This window comes from Apium graveolens, chromosome 4 (assembly GCF_009905375.1).
Source record: "Apium graveolens cultivar Ventura chromosome 4, ASM990537v1, whole genome shotgun sequence".
In the NCBI taxonomy this organism is placed as follows: Eukaryota; Viridiplantae; Streptophyta; class Magnoliopsida; order Apiales; family Apiaceae; genus Apium; species Apium graveolens.
In genome coordinates, this window is record NC_133650.1 from 20,940,482 (window position 1) to 20,947,338 (window position 6,857).

General features: G+C 36.0%; 1 long non-coding RNA gene across 1 annotated transcript; it reads right to left on the reverse strand.

Moving 5' to 3' along the window:
• Positions 1-2,845: 2,845 nt before the first annotated feature.
• On the reverse strand, positions 2,846-3,943 carry LOC141717757 (uncharacterized). The gene is made up of 3 exons (XR_012573748.1): positions 3,810-3,943; positions 3,667-3,724; positions 2,846-2,890 (listed from the first exon to the last, which is right to left on the reverse strand). It is a non-coding gene; the product is annotated as an uncharacterized LOC141717757 (long non-coding RNA).
• Between the last annotated feature and the right edge of the window lie 2,914 nt (positions 3,944-6,857).

The window sequence follows — 6,857 nt, forward strand, 5'->3', positions numbered from 1 at the left end:
GAAGAACAGAAGGTTGAGTTTGCAAGTTACTATTTGAAGAACAAGGCCACCTATTGGTGGGAGATGGTGAAGACATTGGAAGGTACAGATGTTATTACTTGGGAGAGGTTTAAGGAATTGTTTTTGGAAAAGTATTTTACCCAGTTTGTCCAGGATCAGTTGGAGCTGAAATTTTTAGAATTAAAGCAAGGAAATATGTCGGTGGTGGATTATGAGAGTAAGTTTGAGGAATTGTCAAGGTATGTGCCGTCGTATTTGGATACTGACAGGAAGAAAGCTAAGAGATTCCAGCAAGGTTTGAAGCCATGGATCAGAGGGAAGGTAGCCATTTTGGAATTGGATACCTATGCAGGAGTTGTACAAAAGGCTATGATTTCAGAGACAGAGAGTGAGATGTCACAGATTGAGAAAGAAAGAAAGAAAAGGAAATTTGAAGGGAATGAAGGTCAGTCAACACCAGGAAAGTTTCCAAATTTTAAGAAGGGCAAGTTTCAGCCAGGGAGAAATTTTAATTTCAAGAGACAAAATGCAGGCGACGGATGTAACACCCCCAAATCCGGGGTCGGGGATCCGGGTTGTCACGAGTTCCATTTCCCTTAATAATACTTAATCTTAATAATCAACCAACTACTGCGTACTGTGACCCCACAATATACACACACACACACCACAAGTTATAGTCTCAGAGATGAATACCAAAGATAACACAAGTCATTTTATTCCACAATTATAAGTCATTACACCTCAAAAGGGTTTCTGAATAAATTTACACATTCTTTGCCATTATTACAATTCATAAATATACATAAGTCTGGTACAACAAAAGTTGAAAGCCTAGCTTATTGGTAGACCCTACCTCAGCTACAACGGCATCAACGCCTACAGGAAACTGCGGAACGTTTCCTATCCGCTCGCAAATTGGGAGCTTGATCATGTTCATCTTGTCTATCTGTTGTTGTGTGATGAAAGAAGAAAGCAAGGGTGAGAAACAAGCCCACTGAAATAATATGTATTATAATTAACAATATATGAGCATTCTTATAGTACTCATGAAAGTCTTGGTCAAGAAGAAATGAACCAAGTTTGTTATTTTAATGCGACGAAGTCGCAAAATATTCAGTATACATATATACTTCTCAAATTTTTGAAATCCTCTGACATGTATAATATACACAGAGTTCCAGTTTATAACTATATAAAATATCGTTGCAAGGTGATCTCATATATCTAACTTTGTCTCAACGTTTTTCTGAAAATCTTTGTCATGCATAAGATAATCATTTACTAGATATAAGTTGAAAAAATGAAGTTACAAGATACTCCCATATACTTATATCTTTTCCGAATTCTAGTTGAACTACCACCGTTCAAGTTATAATTAGTTTCAAAAGTTCATCACACAGATGAGACTACAAGATAATACTTGAATAGATTTAATCTTTGAAATATTATTGAATGAAATAAAGTTACGAGATACTTCATTAAGTCCTGATATATATATATATATATATATATATATATATATATATATATATCCATATATATCTCTCATACATTTCCTGAAAACCTCTGTCATGTAAAGTATGAACAGAGTTGCAATATCCAATGAATTTGGAAAGAAAAGAATTTTGGCATAAACCCGATATCTTGCTGATCAGACAAAGATACCAATAAGTAACCTTTTCTACTGTAGATGGATGAATTCCTCGCCGGTCATCACCCTGGCCGTATTAGGACCTCGCACTAGACCGTTACCCGGCCACTCACGCGTGGATGGACTGTCACCCAGCCTCTTACACCTTCATAGACCGTACCCCGGCCTATCGCTTATGCCGACTCAATTAGATGGACTTACTTCCCGAATGTTGGGCAAGTAATCAAATTGTTTTCTCAAAACAGCAACCTCGTTGCGAATATAAAATACACCACAGAGCCGGATCCCTAAGATTTTTGAGCGAATATTCAAGTCTTCTTCGAAAGGAAGATCTTAAATCTGAAAACGAGTTTTGGGATCCGCTCTAACTTTTAAAATCATTTTGAAGACTCGAAAACATTTTTAAGAATGTTTGGAGTAATGCTGATTTAATGAAATAAATCAATCCCGATATATTAGAAAATATCTGAATATTATTATTTAAATAATATTCCCATAAGGATAATCCTTATAAAAATAATTGAAGTAAAAGTTTTAAAATTTATACTTGAAATGAATAATAAATAACCAAAGATATACTTATACGACAGTACGATCTTTATTTGAATAATCGAAAATAAGTTTGATTATCGAAACATTATTCTTTAATAAAATAAAGAATATTATTTAATAAATAAGCGGAGTCATAAGTCCTCAAATGAATATTCAAAATAATATTCATTAAATAAAATAAATGAAGTCTTAAGTCCTCGAATGAATATTCAAAATAATATTCATTAAATAAAGTAAACAGAGTCTTAAGTCCTCGAATGAATATTCAAAATAATATTCATTAAATAAAATAAAATTATCGAATAAACCTTATTCGATTAATAGTTTTGAAAACTATATCAATATATATATATTATACTCGGGAACATCGACTCCCGGTTTAGAAAAATGTTCACCTTTGGGTCCCCTATACTAAGGGTATACGCAACTACTGCTTATCTCTAGCATAGGTATTATGCAGCTTATAAGCAATTGTATCAACAATTAGATATCAAGATTACGAAACAGACATGCATATATACCATATCACATGCTCCAATATATCGCAAGCTTTGCTAATAACAATCATGCACTTATCACAAGATAATACATATACATATATTTACATCACAACAACAGTATAACGGGTAGAAAACTTGCCTGAGTGTTCCCGGTTAGACTTAAGCTTAGAGTGGGTCCGATAACCTATGAACAACAACATAAGTCGGAATTAAACCACGGTCGCTTAAGAAACTAGACTTTAACCAATTGAACCCTAACGTTTGCTTATGGTCACTTCTACGCTTAACGAATCACATAAGTCGTTCGAGTACCTTTGGCTCCACCATTTTTAATAAATTAACCATTAAGAATTTTAAGGCGATTCTTTCGCGAATACCCTACCAACTGCCTAATCCACTTTACATAATTGTTTCATACTCCAATTAGTCATTTAAGGGCCTTAACAAAGGTTTCAAAGTAAGGCGAGGGGTAATGGTTCGTTCGCGAAACGACGTTACTTAAAACGGTCGTTTCTCCTAAACCGTACATCGGAACCAAGTAATCCACATATCAAAACGAAGCTTACAACACGCTCTAGCTAAACATGGCAATGTTACAGATTGTTTATTGAGTTTTCTGTCCTGAACACTAAGAACAAGCAGTTGAATAAAAATGGGCATTACGACGGCTATATTTACGAGTTTTCCAAGTTTCTCACTACACCAAAACCTCACCAAACAACCCACAATCATTAACACATCAAAACCTCAACTAAATAATACTATAACAGTCCTTATTCTTCAGATTCTTCATCTCAACCAACCACAATCAAGTTTTATTAACTATAACAAGATTCATTCACCAAATCACTCCAAATCCAAATCAAACTACTAATAATCAAAGGTCATGCTTCTCATTTAGAAAACCAACCATCAAAATCACTAATAATCAAAGTAAATGATAGGGTTTGAAGTTTATACCGTCCTTGGGAGGTGTTAAGTTGCTAGGAAGCCTTAGGGAGCCTCCTACAAGCTTGATCTTTCCAAAGAAATCAAGAACAGAAAGTTAGACTTTGAAGTTTCTAAAAGTCCGATTGAAAGAACTGTAAAAATGAGGGTCTTACCATGCTTATCTGGATGAGACTTGTGAACAAGAGTTGTAGGCCATCTCAATACCTTTCCAACGAGCTATAGAACACAACATTTGAGTGAGAAATGAAGGAGATAAAACAGTTTTAATGTGCTGGTTCTGTTTTGGCCGAGAGCAATGGAAATGGGGGAGGAAGATGAGAGCTTGTGTTGACTTGAACTTGTGGTGGAAATGAAATGATTTTAGGATATTTACTTGACTAGTTGTTTTGTTTAAATTAGTGGAAAGTGACATAAGCATGATGATGTCATCAAGCTTACATAATCCTTGCCACTTGTCTCATCCTTATGGTGGAAGCATCTTTTTAAGCTTAATCCTTATATTAAGATGTTAACTAAGTGCATTAATCTTGCACTAATTGACCCTCCTCCTTGCCTCTTGTATTACTTAGTCGTTTAATTATTTTACGACTCGTTTATTGTTCATTCTCGTTGATCGTTTGAGGGATCATATCCGGGATCTCATTACTTGGGTTCCCCTAAACCTTTCTCAATATTTCATATTCCTTTTATGGTCATCTCTTATAATCCTTGAATTTAAATCCTTTTAATCATGTTACCTTATACTCAATTCTTTCGGTATCTGGTGGATTTTCGGGAAAAATCAAAGTGTTCGAATTTGGATTCTGACGATCTTTACATACACTTATATACCATATGGAGTACTAATAAGATCTCAGAATATCAATAAAAGAACTCCTATATAGTGTGGCATGAAAAGTTTTCTTAATCAGCATAATCACCAAAATCACTATTCATCAGTGTTTCAAAGATTCCAAAAATTGGGGTTATTACAACGGAAGCCAGGGCAACCGTCCAGTTAATGCGAATCAGCCAAATCAGTTGAGATTAACTTTTCCAGATTGTCAAGTATGTGGGAAGAAGTACGGGGGAGTTTGTAATAAGTTGAATGTAGTTTATTTCAAGTGCAATCAGAAAGGCCAATATTCAAGGGAGTGCCGAAATCAACCAGCAAATACGGATCAGCCTATCCGGAATCCAGCAGTGAAGGTTCCAGCCATTGGATTTACGTGCTTTAAATGTGGGAAGCCAGGACATATAGCCAGGGATTGCAAGACACCAACCCCAGTCAGTAATGCATTGAGGATTATGGGATCTATTCCAGCAGTGAATGAGACTCCAAGGGCCAGAGTTTTTGATATGTCTGTAAAGGATGCTATCCAGGATACTGATATCGTGGCAGGTACGCTTAATGTGAATTCTTTATGTGCCAAAGTGTTAATAGATTCGGGAGCAACTCGATTGTTTGTTTCACAAGATTTTGTTAGTAAGTTAAATTATCCAGTTGAGTATTTAAATGAAATAATGACTGTGGAATTAGTAAATCAAGAACGAGTATCTGTTAATCAAGTTTGTGGGAATTGTGAGATTGAGATTTCTGGTAGTAAGTTTTATGTAGATTTGATACCATTTAAGTTAGGAGAATTTGACGTTATCTTAGGAATGGATTGGTTATCTAAGCACGATGCCCAGATAGATTGTCGAAATAAGAAGGTAATGGTGAAGACGCCAGACAAAAGAATAGTAACGTTAAGGGCCAGAAACAAGTAAAGAAGTTTTTAACGATGATTCAAGCCAAGAAGTTACTACGACAAGGATGCGAGCATTTTGTGGCATATGTGATTGATAAAAGTCAGGAGCCAGCTAAACTTGAAGATATTCCAGTAGCGAATGAATTTCTAGACGTGTTTCCCGACGAATTACCAGGACTTCCTCCATATAGAGAAATTGAGTTTGCAATCGACTTAGCACCTGGAACAGAACTGGTATCCAAGGCCCCGTATAGAATGGCGCCCGTTGAGATGAAAGAGCTAGCGAAGTAATTACAAGAGCTGTTAGAGAAAGAAGTAATCAGGCCCAGTGTATCCCCGTGGGGAGCCCCGGTATTATTTGTCAAGAAGAAAGATGGAAGCATGAGACTGTGCATCGACTATATGGAGCTCAACAAGCTTACAATCAAGAACAAGTATCCGTTACCCAGAATTGACGATCTATTTGACCAATTGAAGGGAGCCAAGTTTTTCTCCAAAATTGACTTAAGATCGGGATATCATCAACTGAAGATTAAGCCAGAAGATATACCAAAGACAGCTTTCAGAACAAGGTATGGACATTACGAATTTTTAGTGATGTCTTTTGGATTGACCAATGCCCCGACAGCGTTTATGGACCTGATGAATAGAATTTTCAAGGAATACTTGGACAAGTTCGTTATTGTGTTTATAGACGATATTTTGATTTATTCAAAGGCGGAAGAGGATCATGCGGAACATTTGAGAACAACTTTGGAGATTTTAAGGAAAAAGAAGTTATATGTTAAATTCTCGAAGTGTGAGTTTTGGCTACAGGAAGTTCAGTTCTTAGGACACATAGTCGATAATGAAGGGATCAAAGTGGACCCAGCAAAGATTGAGGCAACTACAAATTGGGAAAAACCGAGAACACCCACCGAGGTAAGAAGTTTCTTGGGATTAGCGGGATATTATCGTCAATTCGTTCAAAATTTTTCAAGGATTGCAATACCATTGACAAAGCTTACACGGAAGAATGAAAAGTTTATATGGAACGACAAGTGCGAAGAAAGTTTTCAGAAATTGAAGCAACGATTAATTACAGTACCTGTTTTGTCACTTCCAGACGATCAAGGGAATTTTGTAATTTATAGCGATACTTCTCATAAAGGACTAGGATGCGTTCTAATGCAGCATGATAAAATGATTGTGTATGCGTCAAGGCAATTGAAACCACACGAACAGAAATATCCTACTCATGATTTGGAGCTAGCAGCCATAGTTTTTGCTTTGAAAATTTGGAGACATTATCTGTATGGAGAAAAGTGCGAGATTTACACGGATCACAAAAGCTTGAAGTACATATTCACACAGAAAGAGCTTAATATGAGGCAAAGGAGATGGTTAGAATTAATCAAGGATTACGACTGCTCGATTAATTATCATCCCGGTAAAGCGAATATTGTAGCAGACACGTTAAGTCGGAAGGAA